This window comes from Gekko japonicus, unplaced genomic scaffold (assembly GCF_001447785.1).
Source record: "Gekko japonicus isolate JY-2015 unplaced genomic scaffold, Gekko_japonicus_V1.1 scaffold31, whole genome shotgun sequence".
In the NCBI taxonomy this organism is placed as follows: Eukaryota; Metazoa; Chordata; class Lepidosauria; order Squamata; family Gekkonidae; genus Gekko; species Gekko japonicus.
Window position 1 is genome coordinate 560,747 of NW_015161404.1, and position 22,435 is coordinate 583,181.

A 22,435-nucleotide genomic window follows, 5' to 3' on the forward strand; every position below is an offset into this window, starting at 1 on the left:
TTTAGCATTCCAGTCCCCTATGATGATGAGGACATCATTTTTTGGTGTTAGTTCTAGGAGGTGTTGTAGGTCTTCATAGAACTGGTCCACTTCAGCCTCTTCTGCATCAGTGGTTGGGGCATAGACTTGGATTACTGTGATGTTGAATGGTTTGCCTTGGAATCGGACAGAAATCATTCTGTCATTTTTGAGATTGTATCCCAGTACTGACTTTTGCACTCTCTTGTTAACTATAAAGGCCACACCATTTTTTCTACGAGATTCCTGGCCACAGTAGTAGATATAATGGTCTTCTGAGTTAAATTCGCCCATTCCTGTCCACTTTAGTTCACTGATTCCTAAGATATCGATATTCAGTCTTGCCATCTCATTTTTGACCATGTCAAGCTTACCTTGATTCATAGATCTTACATTCCAGGTTCCTATGTAGTATTGTTCTTTGCAGCATTGGACTTTCCTTTCACCATCAGACACATCCACAACTGAGGGTCCTTTCGGCTTTGGCCCAGCCGCTTCACTCTTTCTGGGGTTACTTGTACTTGTCCTCTGCTCTTCCTCAGTAGCATATTGGACACCTTCCGACCTGAGGGGCTCATCTTCCGGTGTCATATCTTTTAGCCTTTTGATACTGTCCATGGGGTTTTCTTGGCAAAAGTACTGGAGTGGGTTGCCATTTCCTTCTCCAGGGGGATCACGCTTGGTCTGAGTTCTCTGCTGTGGCCTGTCCGTCTTGGGTGGCCCTTCACGGCATAGCCCACAGCTTCATTGAACTATGCAAGCCCCCTCGCCACGACAAGGCAGTAATCCATGAGAGGGTCTAGCAAGGTATGAGATGGTAAATAATTGTCCTACTGTTCAGGCCAATACTTTTCAGTTCCTCATGCAAGAAAAACAATTCAAATTCTAATTAATAAATCAAATCTGAAGCGTGCTATAAAAGGCACAAACTTTCACTAGAATTCAGAGTGAAAGAGAACATATAGGCTAATATATGTCTGAAGAAAGTAAGTGCAAATAGGTGAACTTGGTGAGCCATATGACTAATTTATTAAAGATCCCATATTTATTTATTCATTTATTGTTTGTTTGTTTGTTTACTGCATTAGGCTTTTATACCGCCCTCCCCGCAAGTGGGCTCAGGGCACTGCACAACAAATTCATAAAAGGCATATAACATACATTAAATAATCTTTAAAATATAGTTCCAAAAAATCCAACATCACATGGTGCTATAATACAATTCTGGCCCCCTAATTTACATTGGCAATGGGGGGGAGGGGAAAGCATACAAGAGAAGAATTATAGGATCAGAGTAGTGTAAACACTATAAAACAATTATTCTCCACTGTCTGTAATTTGCAAGCAAAAAAGAAGTGGCTGTCTAAAACCCAAAATGTTCCCTATTTACCAGTCCAAGTTCTGATTGCTCTCCAAAATTTATAGATTGTCCCTGGGGGTTGCCTTCTGACTCTGGCTAAGAATCACTCTGCAATGGCTTCTTTGATGAAGCAGCCATTTAAATAAAATAAACTTTCATTAAGGTAAATTGTATATTAGATCGCTAAGAAAAAAATCAAAATATTTAATATTTTGGCCAACAAATGTCTGCACAGTTTAGTGATTTAAATTTGATATATACATTTACTAAAAATCAAGCACTCCAATCAAGCAATTGTTTCTGGATGTGGTCTGTTAAGTGCAGGGTGAGTGGTTCTGTACCAAAAGGAGCTACAATGCTTGTATTTATTTTAGGGAAAGTTGTGCATTCTGAACCTATGTATATTTACCCAGAAATAAGTGATGTAGTAGAACGAGGCCTACTCCCAGGTATGTGTGTATAGGAGTGCAGCTGGAAGCACTTAGTAGGAAAAGCACTGTGAAGGGGAATATTCTGTGGATAAGAATCTCTCCAGAAATCTTCAAAATTCTTCCACAGAGTACAAGAAGCTGCAAGCCAATATTTGAGGGCCTTTTCCTTCTTGAGACTCATAAAGTCTGAGATGAAGATAAACTGTTGCTTACAGGAGACTCTAAAACAAGAACCAGATCAACGTCTTCAAAGCCCTTCAGGCGATAAGTGATTGTGGGAATGCAAAGAAGTTATTGTTCATTGTAGATGCCTCGTCGTTTACTCTGGCACACTCTGGGGTTCTTAGAGGGAACAAATAAGGATGTTTGAAAAGGGGAATACTTTGCTCCCTTTGGGACAACTGAGCTTCAAAGCACATGTCTGCTTCATGTGCTCCTTGCTGGGTCCTTACATAGTACAGAGATCATGAGAAGTATGATCTCTAGATGCAGAAAAACCCCTTTTCTCCATGGGACATTCTTTTTCTGCTCAAGGTAGGAAATCAGGCACACAGTGCACAACCTGCCCAGATCATGCAAAGATCCCTGTTTACCTTAGAGGACACCATGGGATGGAAAAAAACTGCCTAGGGATTCCACTCTAAATTTGGAGCTGCATGGATGTGTATCATTTATTTACTGATTTACTTACTTCATTTACAAAGTGGTCTCTCCTCCATTTTACCCTCAAAACAACTCTGTAAGGTAGGCTTGCCTGTGAGTATGTGACTGGTCCAAGGTCACTCAGTAAGCTTTCATGGCAGAGTGGGGATTTGAACTCCAGTCCCCTAGAGCCTAGCTTGATAAACTAGCCATTACACCATACCAGCTGTAATGGACTCATTTTTATCATTACACTCTGAATTATAGCATCAGTTTGAAAACAAATGCAGATTTAAAAAACAAAACAAAACTCCAACTAGGATGAAAATGAGTGTGGTGAAGTAGCAGCTAGGGAATGCAAACCTCATCTGAAAGACTTGTTCGCTCTGAAGATCACAAGGTGTGTTTTTTGGTAAAGTGCTTTGTTTCAGCCTAACTTAACCCACAGGGGTGTTGTGAGGATTGCTCTGATTATTCATTGGAGAAGTAGGAGGGCACAAATGATCTATAAATATAGTGTTAAAGGACAATAGTGTTAAAGCACAATCCCTAGAACAACACAAACACACAGGCTAAGAATGGATTGATCTCCTGTTAAATTCAGCACTTATCAATATTTCAACAAATAGGTCCTTAGAAAGGCATCAAAGACTTGTTATTGTCGATGCCAAAAACTTTGTTTTAAGCAAACATTTTATGAAAGGTGCAAACTTCAGTTCTTAACAGTTCAGGTGAATGGAGAGTTCCCTTTATTATCTCCCACTGCCCTTCCCCAGCCACATGTTGGGGGTTAGGTTAATACTTGACTGCTGTTGCTGCATGGCACTGGAAAACGTCTCATAATGTGAAAATCTGAAATTTTATTCTGACAGTTTAGAAGATTATGTCTGGATATAGATGCGCGGTATGGGAAGGGTGATGGGCGGATTCTCGGGATGCTCCCGAGATGCCCAATACTTTTTCATCTTTTAGAGTGCTTCCTGGTCTCGGGGGGCCTTGCCGGATCTCCTGGAGGAAGAGCCGGCGGCAGGGGGCTTTTTGTTGGCCCCTCCCTGCTTTGGCATCGCGGGGTGTGTGTATCCAATACTGCCCTGAAGCAGGGACGAAGAGTGGGGTGGAACATGTTCTCCATGTTTTCCACACAGCCCTGACCATCCGTTATTTTAAACTCATGTTTGTATTTGTTTTTGTTGGAACTATTACATCGTAAAAAGAAAGATTTGAAAGATCAAGAGATTACCCGGAAGAGCAGTGGATTATAATACCCCCAACAAATAATTTCAATATTACAGAAAACGGCCATGAAGCGAATAGAAATTGAAAGGATTTTCGTTGCAAAAAAGGAAGGGGTAAGAAAAAGCTATTCTGTCCTGTTTGAGCTAGTGTGTGTCTGAAGTTGAAGGACAATACAGGCTTTGGTTAAAAGACTATTAGAAGTTAACCTGCATGTTGAAACGTGAAACATTAAAATGGAGTTGGGAGAGAGCAGCGAGGAATGGGATCCGTATACTGAAATTGTAACTCTCACAGCAAAACAATTAAAAAACTTACTGGTAAGGGAAATATCACAAGCCTTCAGAGCTGCCTGTAATAATTTTCTTAAAATCTCACAAAATGTGAGTCAGGATATAAGCAATAATGAAGAGCAAATCCAAATGGCTCAGGTTGTTGGTGAGAAGAGGGACGGCTTTTCGGAAGGGACGAGAGAAATGGCAGATAACCAACTGAAATCCGAGAAAGAAGAGAATCAGGAGATAGATATAGACTGGACAAAAGATACAGCAGACCTTGTACTAGAAAAAGAAGATGTAAAAAAAAGGCACCACAGTTGCTTCAGAAGAAAAAAAGGCAAAGAGACAAAAGAGAAAAAGAGGAGGAAAAGTATGGGTTAAACAGACTAAACTGAATAGAAGATTGAGGACTAATCATGGGAAGTATGGAAGACGAGTTTCAAAGATGGAAATTCATGAATACAAAAATGCAAGGCATCTGAAAGAAGTTGAAAGAAAGAAGGAAGATATGGAAAGAATAGAAGGAGAGAAGAGACTAAATTTATGTTTGTTGATTAAAAAGGTTTAATACTCTGGGATTTATGTGGCTTTTGAAAACATATTAAGAGATTGTGCTGTAATGAAGGAAGAAGTGATGTTTTGTAATTATATATTTCCAGGGGTCGTTTCGTAGAAAAAGAGCTAGGGGAACTCATTAGCATAACTCATTAGCATATGCCACACCCCCTGACATCAGGGGCGCAGCGGTGGACCTGCAAGGCCAGCGGGAGTGTGAGGAAGCCCCGCCAAGGCCCTCCTTGGCCCCAGGCAGGCAGGGGTGGGGAGAGGCGGGGAGGAAGCAACTTACCCTCCCTCTTCTCCTGCCTCCTCCTGGCTGAATGAGGGCCGGAAGCGGGGCGGCCGGAAGCAGGGGCGGGGCTTCGTCATGTGCCCCGCCCCCCGCACCTCACCCGGGGGAACTGCGATCCCCCCCGAATTGACCTCTGTATATTTCTGTTTGTGTGTTTGTTTTGTCCTTTTGTAATAAGGTTTATTTCATTAATGTGTCTTATAGCCATGAGAGACTGAGATGGATGGTGGAGGAAAGAGGGAGGAATCATGAGATTTATGTGTTGGTTTTTGTTAATCTTTTATTATATTTTCTTGAAGTATACAGTGAAGATCAATAGGCGAGTATACATGTATACATATATTTTAGAACAACTAAGCAGGTAGCAGAGCTTCAAGGGTGTAGCTTTTTTAATGTGTAAATGTTGTCTGGAGATTGATAAATGTTTGGATGAGCCTAACAGTGGAGTAAGTGGAGTTACTTAATATAGCTCATAATATAAAGAAAACTAGCAGTAAGGTATATGCAGGATTGTTAAACATAAGATATATGGGTTTTGATACCTACTGCCTTTGTTCTCCAATAGACAGATTTACCTTTTGGTTGGGCTAGTTTAAATTGGAAGTAGATAGTTCAAACAGGAAATAGAACAAAAGACGCTCAAGTGATTAAGAAAATAGCTTTACTATGAAGTTTAATTAATAGTATGAATGTCTTTGCTACATGAATTGATATGGTGATCTAGTATTAATATTGACATCAGTAAAATGAATTAGATTTGGAATGATAGTAAGAGAGAAAAAGAATATGAAATGTAATGAAAGTATAATTATGTTTGTCAATTTATTGAGGATTCTTGCGATGTATTCAATGATATGGGTATGTTTGTGTGTCTGAAAATTAATAAATAGATTACAAAAAAAAATAGAAGACTATGTCTGGTTTAGTCTTTGAGGCATCTCTCATCGCTTTAAAATTCCCAGTAATTTTAAGGTTAGAAGACTACATCAAATCATATATATACTTTTAGTGCTGCAAAAACTGTAAAAGAGATGTAAAGCAAACTTTCTTTTTTTTTCTTTGGAGGTCACCTTTGCTCAAAGCTAAAGAACCTTCAGTCAGATGTCTTCTGGAAATGTTCCCTGCATGTGAACCTGTGTGCTTCTTGGTTTAACATGTTTGAAAACAAGGTGGCAGTTTTCCCAGTGAAGTGTAAGAGACTGAGAGGAATTGGCAAGTTAACAATCACACAGCCTTTATAAACTGATGTTGCAAGTTGCAAAGGTTGCAGAACATTCAGCAGCCTGGAGCTATGCCGTCTATAAGCTGACTGCTGGTTCTCTTTGCAGAATAATGGAAAGAGAGTTTAAAGTTTTGCAAAAATGCCAGTGTATGCAATGATCTTAAGTGATATATGAAATTAACCGGAATGAAATTGTTATCATCCATTGTAGTCTGAGGAAAAGAAAGACAGCCTTATTACTGCTGAGACTGAGAAACCGCCGCCCTGATGTTAAGAATTTTTGCCAGTGTGTCTAGCCTCAATCTATATTGTACTCTGATTTGGCAGAGATAGTCTGTTGGCTTGGAATGTATGAATACTCTTGACTACTCAAGAAACAGATGTCAGCAAGTTTACAATCCAATTTCTGTGAATGAAAGGAAAGTTGTCTGTTTGATTGGGATTAAAAACCCGCACAGAAAGGCTATTTTTGGGCAGGAACGCACAGGAACGGAGTTCCGGCTGGCTCCCGAATTGGCCAAGCCCAGCAGGAACTCATTAGCATAATAGGCCACACCCAACAGCAGAAACTCATTAGGATTGGTTACATTAGGGGTGTGTGGCCTAACATGCAAAGAAGTTCCTGCTACAAAAAAAAAAGCCCTGGGTTTTGACAACAAACAAGGTAAACAGAATAAGAAGCAAAAGGTGGGTGTGGCTGGATGACCACACTTCTGGTAACATGGGGGTGCAGCCTAATGTGCTAATGAGGTGTGCTGTCAGGGTTGTGGCCTAATATGCTAATGAGTTTCTGCTGTTGGGTGTGGCATATTATGCTAATGAGTTCCTGCTGGGCTTTTTCTACAAAAAGAGCCATGAAACCATCTAATTCACAGCAGGAAAATACAAAACAAACTGTGAACTCAACAGATTAACCAATAAGGCTTTTTTAAATTTCTACTGTTTTTTACTGCTTTTGAACTCCCAGGTGTGTTTGTGTTGGAATAAAACACTCAGCCCAAAGCCATTGAGCCATTTAAGAGCAAGGACTATTGTTTCACCACTGCTACCAGCCTACCCATCTTTAACTCTATCAAGCCTGGATTGATTTGGAAGAAAGAAGGCCTTTTTTTCTAGGAAACGCCGAAGCAACCAAGCAATGCAGGCCATTTCTTGTATAACAGAAGTGCAAATGAGTGCATTTAGACAAAGTTCTTATTCAATGAAATGCTACATTACAGAGAAGAAGGCTGAGGTACTTTGTGACCCTTCACCTTGGGTTGCCAGCCAAGCAGACCTTCCATTTACAGTTTGGCAGATTCAGCTGGGAAAGGAAGAGGAAGAAGGAAAAGAAGACGACAACAGTTCGAGTGGCGAATTGGAGACGGAATCTTCTGGAGAAGACTCTCTGGCGGAGCAAGGAGCTGCAGCTCCTAAAAGTCCCTATAAACTGAGGAAGAGAAGAGGAAAAGAGAAATAGAGGCCGAAAGACTCTGAATTGTGCCTTGAAGTAAATGATGCAAAAATGTGATGATGGGGGGTATGGTTTCTGAGCAGTTAAATATGTTAAAGGTGAAAATGTGTGAAAAACTTGACAATTCATATTGACTGAAACGAGTTATGACTTAATGTAACTAAGCTTTTTTGAGGATCTCCTCTCTTGGGTTTTTAGGTATTAGTTGGTTTCTTTCCTTTCTCCCAATATATGTACCCCGTCCCTATTATTTTCTGTAGTATTTGTAAATTTATAAAAACAATAAAAAATTCCCTCCGGGGGCTTTAAAAAAAAATCTAGTGTTTAGAAACTGCTCTCGAAAACATGCGACACAATTCAAGGTGCTGGTTTGACCTTCTAAACCCTATATGGTTCGGGACCAATGTACATGAAGGCCTGCCTACTCCCTTATGAACCAGTCCAACCACTACAGTGATCTTTGGAGACCCTGCCCTGCTTTGGGTGCCCCTGCCTCCTGAGTAGGGTTGCCAGCGGGGATTTGGGGGGTGGTCTGGGGGGGGGACATCGTATGGAAGTGACATCATTGCGTTGGGGGCACTCTAGTATTCGGGCTAAACAATGTGGGGTTTTTGCCCTCAATCTGGGCAAACTGGATGAGTTTGCCCAAATACCAGAGCATCCCCAGTGATGTCCCCAACGTGATGACATCACTTCCATGTGTCATCATTGCGTCGGGGACATGGCGCAGTGATGTCCCTGTTTAGGGGAGCAGTTTCCCCTGCCTGCCATCTGGTCCACAGTGGAGGGAAGCCCATGAAACTGAGAGATCCCCCCCCGAACCAGGGGGGCTGGCAACCCTACTCCTGAGATTAGGTGGGTGGCAACAATGGAGAGAAGAAGAAGAGATTGGATTTTTACCCTGCCCTTCAATACCCGAAGGACTCTCAGAGCAGCTTTCCCTTCCTCTCCCCACAAAACACCCTGTGAGGTAGGTGGGGCTGAGAGAGCTCTTTCAAGAACTGCTCTTTCCAGAACAGCTCTGAAAGAATTTGTGACTGACCCAAGGTCACAACTGCAGCTGCATGTGGGGGAGTGGGGAATCAAACCCGGCTCTCCCAGATTAGAGTCCATGCTTCTAACCACTACACCAAACTGAGGACATTCTCAGCAGTGGCACTAACTCTGGAACCCTCTCGCTAGGGAGACTCGTTTGTCCTCTTCTGTTGCCATCTCCCACCAGTGGAAGAAGGGTTTTTTTGTTCCATTTTGCATTCCCTCAGTGATACCTCCTTCCGGACCAATGTTTTAATTGCTGTTTGTATGTTTTTGTATGTATTTTAAATCTGTTTTTGTTTTAATGATGCATGTTGGGGAGTTGATTTCAATGGCTTAAACTTTAATTTCCCTTCCTACGTAAGTGGAAATCCAGCAACTGGACCTTCCTGTGCAGACTCATACATGCATATACCCACTGTAACTCACCAGAGTCTGTGAAGCAGAAGAAATATGTTCTTATTAATATAACCATCATATTATAGCTTTTGAAAATAATACAGATCATGTTCCCCTGGAGTTCTTTCTTCCTTTTATATGACTTTTTATAGCTCAGGAGGAATTATAGCCACTTCTGAGTGTCTCAACAGCTATGGTGGTGTTGCTTGTAACCATGAGTCATGACTGTAATAATAACTCATTATAACCATTATCAAAAGCCAGAAATGTGGGGGCCAAAAGTCTTGACAAGGTTTGGTTAAATATCGTAAGGAAGGAGTTACATTCTGTCTAGTAAATAATTTCTGGAATGGCATTCTTGCTCATTCATGCAAAAATCTAGCATGTCACTGAGCCTTATTGGCCTAATGGTGGGATCTTAGATAAAATCTAACATGCAGTCAAAAAGCATATAGTAGAAAGTCAGCTACCTTGTAAATAATTTCTCATCATTTTAGCTCAAGTGGCAAGCAGACACATGTAGCCCTTTCACATTAGCCACAGATGCAAATTCTGAAAGGGGAAAACAGAAGGAATATACTGCCATCTTTTGTTCTTGGGAAATCTAGCCTATTGAGTTCTCATTTGGAAACATAAACCTTGCGGAGTAATTTACTCTAAAAGTCCTGCATTGTGCCTAGAACACGATAGTTAGATGTGCTTTCAGAAGTCACCTGTTTCCTACAAAGCAAGGAGGAAAAATAGTGACTTTAAAAGATTAAGCAGGGATGTTAAAACAGAGAAGCAAAGCTTCAGAATTTCCATTTCTAAAAGTGCAACTGTCATTTAAAAACTTTCCTCCTGATTTTACAGCATCCTGTGCAATAACTCTTAACTATGTCAGATATTTATACTATTATTGAGATATTATATCTTCCTGCCCACAGGTAAAAACAGGCAGACAAGGGAGAGAATTGTGGAGAACTAGGAAGTCTTTAATTCTTTTGTGATAGTGGAGAATAGATCTGGAATCTATAAGGACAGCAGTCCTTGCTACCTTCTGACTGATGCAAGGGAAAGTTATGGGACTTATTCAGTCCATCGACACATGCCAAGGTGCTTTGTGTTTTTGACTTTGAAAGAGGATTGAATTCAAGATAATCAATAATAAATCAGGGCTCCACGTTCTTGGGAAATTAGTTCCCAGCTGGAAAGTTGCAGGTGACATGTTACTGACTGATTCAAAATCAGGTCGGGGGACCATGTTGAAACAACACATCAAAAATCATAATGTGTGGTTTGGCCCTCAGAGAGCACAACGGGGGCACATGTCACTGCAATACTGAAGCTGCCGGCAAAATACCTGTGACAAAGGGTGGATAGTCTTGTTGTTGGGAGCGTAGTCACTGAAGTACAAATGACTCTTATAAAGCAGTTCACATTGCTTGTATAAAAAACCATTTTTGACCATAGTTAGTACATACCGTGATTTGTTGCCTTGGCCCTGGATAAGATCACTATCATATGGACTACCATTTGACTCACCTTCTCTGGGACCTTTGGACCTCACAGCTCTGTTTTTTTTTTCTTATTTACCATGTATGTCTGCCAACTGAGGATATACTTTATACATCTGACAATGTGTGTGCTAGCTGACAAAAGATTATGCCACAGTAAATCTAAAATAAATAAAGTGCTGCAAGACTCCTTTTAGTTTATGGTTAATAGTAGATTAATTTACAAATGTATAACCAGAGCATTCCCTAACCTGAATAGCCCGGTCTTGGAAGTCAAGCATGGTTGGCCCTGGTTAGGGTTTAGATGGGAGATGTAATGTATCAAGTTCCGACCGCGTGGTCAGCTTGGGCACCACGCGGTCAAGAGCAAGCATCGAGCTTCACTCCGATAAACAAAGTACGATGCAGATCCTAGCCCATACCAACCAGAGGGCTAGGCTCCAGGCCAAGAGCCTATGGGACTCTTGGCCACTAGTTAGGACCTATTGGGAAGTGGGGGGGGGTGTTCTGGATGGTGGATTTACGGGGATATAAGCCGGCCTGCGAGCCAGCTAGGGTTGTCTTGTTCTTGATCTAATAAAGTACGCTAGGCTGAAATCACTTGTCCTTCTGCATAGTTTTCAGGAGACCACCAAGGAATAGGAGCATTGCTATGCAGAGGCAGGCAATGACAAACCACCTCTGAATGTCTCTTGCCTTGAAAACCCTACAGGATCACCATAATCTGTTGCAACAAGAAAGAAAAAGAAAGAAAAAGAAAGAAAAAGAAAGAAAGAAAGAAAGAAAGAAAAAGAAAGAAAGAAAGAAAGAAAGAAAGAAAGAAAGAAAGAGGCATTACAAGATGATAGATTCACTACCCTGTATTAGGTCTCCAGAGTTCCAGATGTTCAAAGGGTAAGCCGGTAAAAGAAAAGGTAAACCTCACTCCCTGGTTCCATCCCCCAAATCTGTGCATTCAACTAAACATTTGCATACAGTACTACAGTACAAGTGTACACAAATATGCACACAACTGGTATGCTATAAAAAGCAGGTTCATAATCAAATGTACAGAGCCTACATAGAATCATAGAGTCACAGAGTTGGCAGGGATCTCTAGGGTCATCTGGTCCAACCCCCTGCACAAGGCAGGAAATTCACAAATACCTCCCCCTCCACACACCTACTGTTCCATGCCCAGAAGATGACAAAAAACCTCCAGGATCCCGCCCAAATCGGCCTGGAGAAAAATTGCTTCCTGACCCCAAAGTGGCAATCAGCATCTCCCTGGGCATGTAAGAAGGGGCCAGAAGAACTAAGCACTGGTGCAACCCTTCCTGTCCTCCCTCTCATGATCTGCCTAAGTTCACAGAATCCGCATTGCTGTCAGATGGCCATCTAGCCTCTGTTTGAAAACCTCCAAAGAAGGAGAGCCCACCACCTCCCGAGGAAGCCTGTTCCACTGAGGAATCACTCTGTCAGGAAGTTCTTCCTAATGTTTAGCCAAAAACATGCATACATTGTAGGCAGATGTTTGTTTATACTGTATACATGTACAAGTGTGTATACTGTCTGTAGTATTTGTTGTTGTTCAGTCGCACAGTCGAGTCCGACTCTTTGCGACCCCATGGACCAGCTCCCGCCAGGCCTTCCGGTCTTCCGCCGTCCTCTGAAGTTTGCTCAACTTCATGTTCGTCTGTAGTATACACACTCGTAAACATCTGCAGAGTCCTCAAAGGACCTCAATGTGCTTCATTTGCAGCCATCTCACAGTTCTCTGTATCTCTCTTATTTATTTGTTAAAGGTTAAGACACTGAGCTGCAGACTGGAAGGTCTGTAGTTCAGCAGTTTGAGAAGCTAGTGCCATGTGACGGAGTGAGCTCCTGTCTCTGGCCCCAGCTCCTGCCAACCTAGCTTTTCGAAAGCAAGAAATTGCAAGTAGATAAATAGGTACCGCTTTGGTGGGAAGGTAACAGCGTTCTGTACGCCTCAGTGTTTAGTCATGCCAGCCACATGACCATGGAAACGTCTTTGGACAGCGCTGGCTCGTCGGCTTGGAAATGGAGATGAGCACCGCCCCCTAGAGTCGGATTCAACTAGCTTTTGAGCAAGGGAAACCTTTAGCTTTACTTATTGAAATTGGGGTACTGAAGGGAAAAGGAATAGGGAAATTAAAATATTTTAAGACTATTTAACATATACATAATGACGATCAATAACACAGTAAAGATAGAGCATTAAGAATACACATTTCATATATAGGCTAATATTTGAAAATGTCTTCAATTCTAATTAAAAGTAACGCTACAGCAACAAATATTTAGTATATCTTATATAAGGACTGTCATTAAAGGTCAAACTTACCGTTATTTACCATTAACTATTAAACATTAAATATTTAGCTTAATTTATACATTATATTGAGATATTGGGAGGTCTTATGGTAATTATCATAACCAAACTATAATCAATAGGACAATTAATACATTTTAGGAATATTTCAGAAAAATAGAGCAGTAAAGCCGGTCTACAGATGCATCGAATACTTATCTTATGTGGAACATTATTTCAAAAAATGCTAACATTTATAATATTGTTTAAATATCATAACAACCTTACTTATATGAATTCCTAAGCCATCATTATATTAATAAATCTAAAAAATGATATTACAGTAATTTCAGTACAATTGAAGTAACAAAGAATTCACTCATTTTCCATCTGTATTTATAATAAGCATATTAATTTTCTAAAAATATTTCAAATTCTTTGATTGATTCTTTGTTTATATAATTAATTAATTTAGCCATTACAGCATATTCTGCTATTTTACCTTTCCAGTTTTCTTTAGTAGAGCATTCTTCTGCTTTCCCTTTAGCCACCCAAATTATTGTGGCTGCAGTCAGCATATATCTGAACAGGACATGAAATGTTCTTTCAATGATATCTGGCAGAATTCCCAACAGACTAGTCTCTGTTTTCATGGCAAAGTTGATTTTTAAAATTTTCTAGGTCTCACCATGTACATCTTTCCAGAATTTTCTTGCTTTTTTGCAAGTGCACCACATGTGATAGAAAGTGCCATCTCTCTCTTCGCATCCCCAGCATGCCCCTATATAGCTCTTGTCCATATTTTAATTTCTTTAGGATTAATATACCATCTTATACCAATTTTCTCTTAATGCTTGACTCGCAGTGAATTTTATATCTTTCATCCATAAATTTTCCCATTGTTGAAATTTATCTTTTGCCCAACATTCTGAATCCATTTTAACATACACATTTTAACTTGTTCCATTTCTGTATCATATTGAAGTAACACTTTGTAGATCCCAGACATGGGTGTGTATCCCTTCTGTCAGGTCTGCAGTTTCTAATTTCATTAATCTGTCATTTTGATTTTGGATCCAGTCTGCAATCCAGACCAGGCCTGCTGCTTGATGGTATAACTTAATGTTGGATGTCGCTAGGCCTCCTTTCCCCCCCCCATCTTGTAACACTTAAAATCTGATTCTTGGCTTCTTGTATTTTCATATAAAGTATTTATTTGCTTTTGCGAGTCTTTCAAGGTATTCTCTTGTATATTAATTGGTATCATCTGAAATAAAAAGTTTATTTTTAGCAATATATTCATTTTCATTGCAGAAATTCCACCCAGCCAGGATGATTTTAATTTGGACTGTATTTCCATATATTTTTGTATTCTCTTCCAGACAGAGTCATAATTATCTCTGAATAATGTATTACTTTGTCCAGTCAAATTTATGCGCAAATATTTAACTGGATCTTTCGTTAATTCATATCCTGTAACTTTCTTCAGGTACCTGAAGCTTCATTCCATGCAGGCAAGATTACAGTCAATTTCCTTTTCAGATTTGCCCACTGAAACTTCCACTGGTTGGGAGCTTCTGAACCAGAGAACAGAGCCAAAAAGGAAAGAGGATGCTTTGTTTGCCTTGCTTGGCTCTTTTCAATGCACTGAGTTCATCTGTTTATTTATTAGTCTTAGGGCCTGACCTTTGCACCCTCCTTGCTCACAAGGGCAGCTCTTATTCAGGTGGGTAATTGCAGTAATCCTCTCAGCAGTCATTTGATGTTCGCAGCCTATCCTAAACACAGCTCCAGCCTCCAGACCAATCTTTTGTTTGGAAATTAATCTCAATTACGTTGGTGGGATTTATTTCCTAGTATGTGTTTTTAGGACTGCTTACTTCAAAGTAAGCTTAATTAAAGTTTTACTTTGTGTTTCATTTTGCTACTTCTCCATTATCATTGTTGGGCTATAGACCTTCTGTTGCTTTTTAAGGCACCTTTAAAAATTACCTACTGGTTTATGAATGTTCTATTACTAATAACTCTTTTTTATTTAGTTTTATTGCTGTCTTTCAGACAGTTCAGAACTTGAACTGGCTGCTTTTTTAGAGTGAGAGCTGTGGTATAAAACTGGTACAAAATAATAAATATAATATAAAGGGCAGTGGTTTGTATCCAAACATTTAGGACTAGGAGGTGAATCTGTGTTTAGCACAATAATCAAGGCTGCATTCAGATGTCAAATGGAGTTCATTTCTTCTCTTTAACCAGGATTCTAAACCATAGTCCCAGGCTTGAATCCATGACTGTGGAGAGGAAACAATATCCAGTTTCCCCAGGCACCTACTTGCTTTTGGATGTCACATCAAGTTTGATTGAACCAAACCAGGAAGCCTTCAATCTTACTCAATGCATGAGGCAAGAGGTTGAGAGAAGGGAGACAGGAGCACATGAACACAGCAAATAAACTGTGTGTATGCCTCTCACAAGCAAGCAGAGGTGACGTCTGAATGTGGCCAAACTAAATACCAGCACATGTATAACTCGAATTGGCTTCCTGTTGCACTAAGTACATTTATAGTTATGATGCTTCCTCACTGTAGCAATTGAAAACTCATGCATAAAATATTAGGATACTTTGAGCTTAAATATTTCATAATAAAATAAGTGATACAAAAGGCAGCCAATCTCACAAAGTTTCTAAAAAAAGGAACTCTTGATTTAAAACGTGTCAGTGTATTTCCTGTTACATTTTTAGATTTCAAATAAAGGCCAAATATATGTAACAGGGCATAGAGTAGTTGATTAGATGGCACATGTCTCAACAGCTTCATAATCACTTGGTTTTAAAAATGTATTGCATAAAGAAATCTTTAATGTGAACTTTTAAAAAAACTTAAATTGAGGATGAAAAATGCATGATGCCCTGTTTTTAGTAATATATTTTTGGACAAGAAATCTCTAATGCTACTCATTCAGTGAAGGCTGACAGGTGAGTCTATAAACACAGTAAAATATTTCCATTGTATGGTGTACAATTAGGGCCACAGCACTGGGAGGGGAATGGGTAAATTTTACTGGAAGCCAGAGATCTTGTGGATCCTGGCTCAGGATATAATCACATTATCATGATATGGCACTTACAACATTTCAGAAATAAAATATATTGAGTGGGATCGAGAAAGCTTCTACACTAGTGAAAACAAGAGGAAGGGGTTAGCCTATGGTCACCCAAAAGGTTGTGTTGGGCATCATAGGACATGCATGGACAAAAGGCATGTGGAAGGGGGACAGTAAGGATCTAACGTACTGGCTGGATCTAACCCATTATTTTCTTTTATAACTCATATGATTGCATGAAATCATAGAGGGGGACCAATGCTACTTGTCTGTACCAAGCACAGAAAAATGATTTCTTGCACCCCTCTCAAAAACAAAAAAATGATACTTGCCCCCCTCTCAAAAGCAATCAGTTAATCAATTACATAATTTTAGACAGATTACTCAAATTAAAATGGGGTTTTCTATACCAGAATTTTCCCACCAGGGAGAAAAAAATTAGTTTTGTGTATGTGTGTTTTAATTACTGCAAGTATAACACAAGTTGAACAACTGGAGTTACAAGAGAAATCTCCTGTAGCAAAGAAAATGTGGAAACAATGAAGAGTTGAGAAAGTGTCAAGACACTGGAGACTAACAGTAAAATAGAGAGACAAGCAGGGAGATGAGAGAGATTTTGTGTATAACAGTTGTGGCTTTGTGAGCAATGGAACAATGTGCACTGCCTGATCAATAAACAACATTATATGCCCAAATCAGAAAAGAAAGAAGACTGTCAGCCTTGCACTCTGCTGGCATTTGCTGGGTCCATTGTGAGTCACTTGTTCTACGTCTGTAAATTCACTTGTTAACTACTTCCTAATGCAAGTGTTCAACGGGTTTGTAGAATTAAGAGGTGGAAAGGCAGTTATTTTAACCATCAAGCTCATATTCAGAAACAATGATGCACAGGAAACAAAAGGCATAGACTTGTCACTGGTTCTTTATATCAAAGAATTATTCCCTATTTAATATTAATACTCATGAAAAAGAAGAAATGCTTGACAGCTGCAAAAAAATTACTTTAATTCAATATACTAGTGGATCTTTGCGGGGGCAGAAAGATAAAAGTTTGTAATTCTATAAATAAAATAAAAAACTACTGGTAATGTTTTGACACGTGAGGTATCATCTGTTTCTAATCTTACACTATGTTCCTTCTTTTTATGGTTTTTGGATGGCAATTCTCAGGGGTCGTTTCGTAGAAAAAGAGCTATGGGCACTCATTAGCATAACTCATTAGCATATGCCACACCCCCTGACATCACCGGAAGTGTGTCATAAGGCCACACACCCCGCCCCGGGTGGGGAGAGGCAGGGAGGAAGCAACTTACCCTCCCTCTTCTCCTGCCTCCTCCTGGCTGAATGAGGGCCGGAAGCGGGGCGGCCGGAAGCAGGGGGCGGGGCTTCGTCATGTGCCCCGTCCCCCGTACCTCACCCGGGGGAACTGCGATCCCCCGCGATCCCCCCCGAAATGACCTCTGGCAATTCTAATGAGGAATTCAAATTGCACCCAAATACACAGTGACTCTTCTAATTTAGATGGTACTAACTGGCTTTAAAACAATACCCTTCGTTATATGGACTGGCAACCTCTCTTTGTTCACTCAGTGAACAAGTGTATTTCTTTATTATAAGTAGTAGGCATATGGATTACAAATACATAGCTCTCATAACATTTAGCAATGAAATATGGTGATTTTCTAGCAATGGAACTCGATGATAATTCACAGGTACATTGTATCTGTACATTTTTGTCAACTTTCAATACTGAAAGTAGTGGACATAAACATGAGATATGAAATTGAGACTTATTTTACATGGATTTTCAACTAAAACAGTTTTTAGTCAGTATATGTTCTTATATTTTATCTTTTGTGTATTATTTTTTTCCCCTAATGTTAGTGCCAATAAAGGTAACTGAACTGAGAACATTTATATTTTAGGTACTTATACTCCACTTCTTTCCACAATTGGGACTCAAATCAGCTCCCATCTGCCCTTCTTGAAGGGAGATATGCATGTATCCCATGTGTACAAGAGGTCTCTGCCCATGTCAGTCTGGAATGGTAGAAACAATCAGACATTTCCTCTTACACTGCCAATTTTACCAGGACATTCAGAACATGTACATTACCCCAATTCTGTCCAAACATCCAGGTAGGTCAAATGATTTTTATACTTCTCTTCTTCTTGTCAACCGTTTTAACTAAACTACCCTTAAGGTAGCAAGTTTCTGCACTCTGGCATGCTCAACAAGGCAGAAGAACATGGTCTAGTATTTTAATAATTTTATTATTTCTATTAATTCTACATTTTCTGTCGTTGTTGTTGTTCAGTCACACAGTCGAGTCCGACTCTTTGCAACCCCATGGACCCCATCACGCCAGGCCCTCCTGTCTTCCACTGTCCTCCAGAGTTTGTTCAATTTCATGTTTGTTGCATCGATAACACTGTCTATCTCATCCTTTGTTGTCCCCTTCTTATGTTACTTTCAGTCATTGCCAGCATCAGGGTCTTCTCCAGTGAGTGCTTCCTTCTCATTTGGTGGCCAAAGTATCTGAGCTTCGGCTTCAGTATCTGGCCTTCCAGGGAACAGTCAGGGGTGATTTCCTTTAGGATTGACTGATGTGATCTCTTTGCAGTCTAAGGGATTCTCAAGAGTCTTCTCCAGCATCATAACTCAAAAGCATCTAATCTTCAGCACTTGGCCTTCCTTATGGTCCAACTCCCGCAGCCATTCATTACTACTGGGAATACCATTGCTTTGACCATATGGACTTTTGTTGGCAGGGTGATGTCTCTTCTTTTTATTATGCTGTCTAGGTTTGCCATCACTTTCCTCCCAAGGAGCAGGCGTCTTTTAATTTCATGGCTACAGTCACCATCTGCAGTGATCTTGGATCCCAGGAACATGAAGTCTGTCACTGCTTCTATGACTTCCCCTCCTACTTTCCTAGGAGTGATGGGGCCGAATGCTATGATCTTAGTTTTTTTTGATGTTGAGTTTCAAGCCAATTTTTGTGCTTTCCTCTTTCATGCTCAGCAAGAGGCTCTTGAGGTCCTCGTCACTTTCTGCCATTAGAGTGGTATCGTCTGCATATCTGAGGTTGTTGATGTTTTTCCTGACAATCTTAATTCCGGCTTGTGATTCATGCAGGCTGGCATTTCGCATGATGTACTCTGCATATAAATTAAATAAGCAGGGTGACAATATACGTCCTTGTATTCCTTTTCCTATGCTAAACCAATCAATTGTTCCATATCTTGTCACTTCTTGACCCATATACAGGTTTCTCAGGAGACATGTGAGATAGTCTGGAACTCACATCTCTTTAAGGACTTGCCACAGTTTGTTATCATTCATACAATCAAAGGCTTTAGTGTAGTCAATGAAGATGTTTTTCTGGTACTCCCTTGCTTTCTCTATAATCCAGTGAATGTTGGCAATTTGATCTCTAGTTCCTCAACCTCTTTGAAACCCAGCTTGTACTTCTGGCAGTTCTCTATCCACATACTGCTGAAGCCTAGCTTGTAGGATCTTGAGCATGACTTTGCTAGCGTGTGAAATGAATGCAATTGGGTGATAGTTTGAACATTCCTTGGCATTGCCCTTCTTTGGGACTGGAATGTAAACTGACCTTTTCCAATCCTGGGGCCACTGTTGCGTTTTCCAAATTTGCTGGCATATTGAGTAAAGCACTTTAACAGCATCACCTTTTAGTACTTTGAATAGCTCATCTGGGATACTGTCATCTCCGCTAGCTTTGTTGTTAGTAATGCTTTCTAAGGTCCATTGGACTTCATACTCCAGGATGTCTGGCTCGAGGTCAGTGATCACACCATCATGGTTGTTGCGGACATTGAGATCCACCTTGTATAGTTCTTCTGTGTATTCTTCCCATCTTTTCCTTCATTCAGGAAGGCCTCCTTATCTCTCCTTGCTGTTCTCTGGAAATCTGCATTCAGTTGGGTAAATCTTTCATTTTCACCTTTGCCTTTTGCTTTCCCTCTTTCATCTGCTATTTGTAAAGTCTTTCTTGCATTTCTTTTTCTTTGGGATGGTGCTGATTGCTGCCTCCTGTACAATGTCACAAACCTCCATCCATAGTTCTTCAGGCACTCTGTCTATCAGATCTAGGCCCTTAAACCTATTCTTCATGTCCACTGTATATTCATAAAGGATGTGATCTAGGTCAAACCTGAATGGCCTAGTGGTTTTCCCAACTTTCTTCAGTTTAAGCCTGAATTTTGCAATGAGTAGCTCAGGATCTGAGCCACAGTTAGCCTCCAGGTCTTGTTTTTACTGACTGAATAGAGCTTCTCTATCTTTGACTGCAAATTATATAATCAATCTGGTTTTGGTGTTGCCCAACTGGTGATGTCCATGTGTAGACTGGCCTCTTAGGTTGTTGGAACCTCTTCTGTTTGCTATGACCAGCGTGTTCTCTTGACAAAACTCTGTTACCCTTTGCCCGGCTTCATTTTGTTCTCCAAGGCCAAACTTGTCCATTATTCTGGTTACCTTTTGACTTCCTACTTTAGCATTCCAGTCCCCTATCATGACATCTGTACAGAATCTGTTTTATGTATTCAATGTGTATTATACATTGATATTCTTAACTGCTGATCTCAGATTGTAATAATAATAAAAAACTGAAACTGCACTATGTTTCCAAGGCAGTAACATTTTTTAGTTAATTAGAGCCCCAGAATCAGGAGTAATGGTCATACTTTGGTTTGTGGGCTACTGATTTCAATGCAGGGATCTCATTCATTGTCTGACTGACACACTTAACCAACAGATAGCCCACTAACTCTGTTTGTCCACTGCCAAGCAAATCAATAGTTTGACTGATATTTCACAGCATGAATTACTTACCAGCTCAGATCAAGTTCATGATGAGCAATGATGTCTACTGTATCTTCTTAGATTCTCATTAACACTTAGTAGCCCCCAAACAATGGTGGGATATACTGGCAGAAGCATAGGTCAACAGTGAAATTTTTTGCCTTTCAGTTTTTAAAGCTTGACATTTTACTATACTGCTGTATGGAACTCCGTTGTCCAATATAGAGGGTTTTTAAAAAGATATGTGTGTCTATTTGTTTTGCATACGAGAAAGATTACATTGACCCAGAGTATAGACAGAAGGCAAGGGTCCTCAAAAGCCTAAAGATCTCCCATGATTAGCAAGGGAGGGTGCTGACCTTACCCATCTCACTCCCCCACCCCATGTCTTGAGCTATCTGCCCTTAATTAACTGGTAAAATTGTTTTTGCCTGGCTGCTTTCAAGCTGCTAAACAGGAGGGAAGTCTCTCTCTCTCTCTCTCTCTCTCTCTCTCTCTCACACACACACACACACACACACACAGAATCAGGATCCAGTTCAGGATTAGGTGGTGGGCCAAGACTTTTCGGGCAAGTTGTCCCTTTTCCATAGCACTGCAGAGTGATAGTAAAATAGTCTCCTGTGCACCCCTACCCCATTCAGTCTTTATTTGAAAGGACTGGTTCACTTTTGCTGGATCCGGGTTGTTAGAGATAGTAATCTTAATGCTGCTGTTACTTGCTGTGCAGCCATATGTTTGGGAGAAAAGCAGGGCTGTCACTATTTAAATAAAATGAACATTCAGTTCCTGTGTCTCTAAAAGTCTGAAAAAGTCAGTGCAATGAATACACCAGAGGCAAACTGTCACCTCAGTGGCTCATCTAATGTCTTTGCTAGTGTCAGAAAGCACCAAGCAGGGATGCATAATCGCTCTGATAGATCAGTTTAGCGAGACTGTCGGAAAACACTGACATCTGTTGCGTCCTATGGAAACAGGAACATGGTGTTGATGTTGTCACAGAAACACAGCGGCTTTCCATCAAGGTCACTGCCAGTCCAAGGCACCCAAGAAAGGTCACACAAAGGAGACTGTGACTTTATGTGCACAGCTGACAAAAAACCAGAAAGGGGGGGAAAAACCATGTAGTTAATTACCATACACACATTCACAAAACATATTCAACAGACTGAGTTCAGAATTAAAAATGAAAATCTGCAGGTTCAAATCTTTCAGAAAGCTGGACCCTACCTCTTCCTGGGGGGGGGGGGGGATGCAAAAGGGGAATGCAAGAAATCCTCAGACCTGGACTTGCTCAGTGCTGCACCCCAACAGCTTCTGTTGTTTGTTTGCGTTAGCAGTAGGCTTGCCAGCTCCAGGCTGGACAATACCTGGATATTTTGGGGGTGGAGCCTGCCTGAGGAGGGTGGGGTTTGGAGAGGGGCGGGACCTCAGCAGGGTATAATGCCATAGAGCTCACCCTCCAAAGCAGCCATTTTCTTTAGGGGAACTGATCTTGGTCGCCTGGAGATCAACTATAATGGTGGGAGATCTCCAGGTGCCACCTGGAGGTTGGCAACTCTAGTTAGCAGATGTGTTCTTCTCAAATCGAATCCTTCTGCCATACAGGCCAACTTCTCTGAGCCTGGAATAGTCCAGTTTTTGAGTTACACGGAACTTTTCACCTAGCGGGAACAGAAAAGGGTTGCTCGGTGCCAGTATCAGCTGCTCCCTGTCTTTGTAGCCATTCCAACTTATGCCGGCTGCGAGTGAATGATTCTGTTCTTGGATTCGG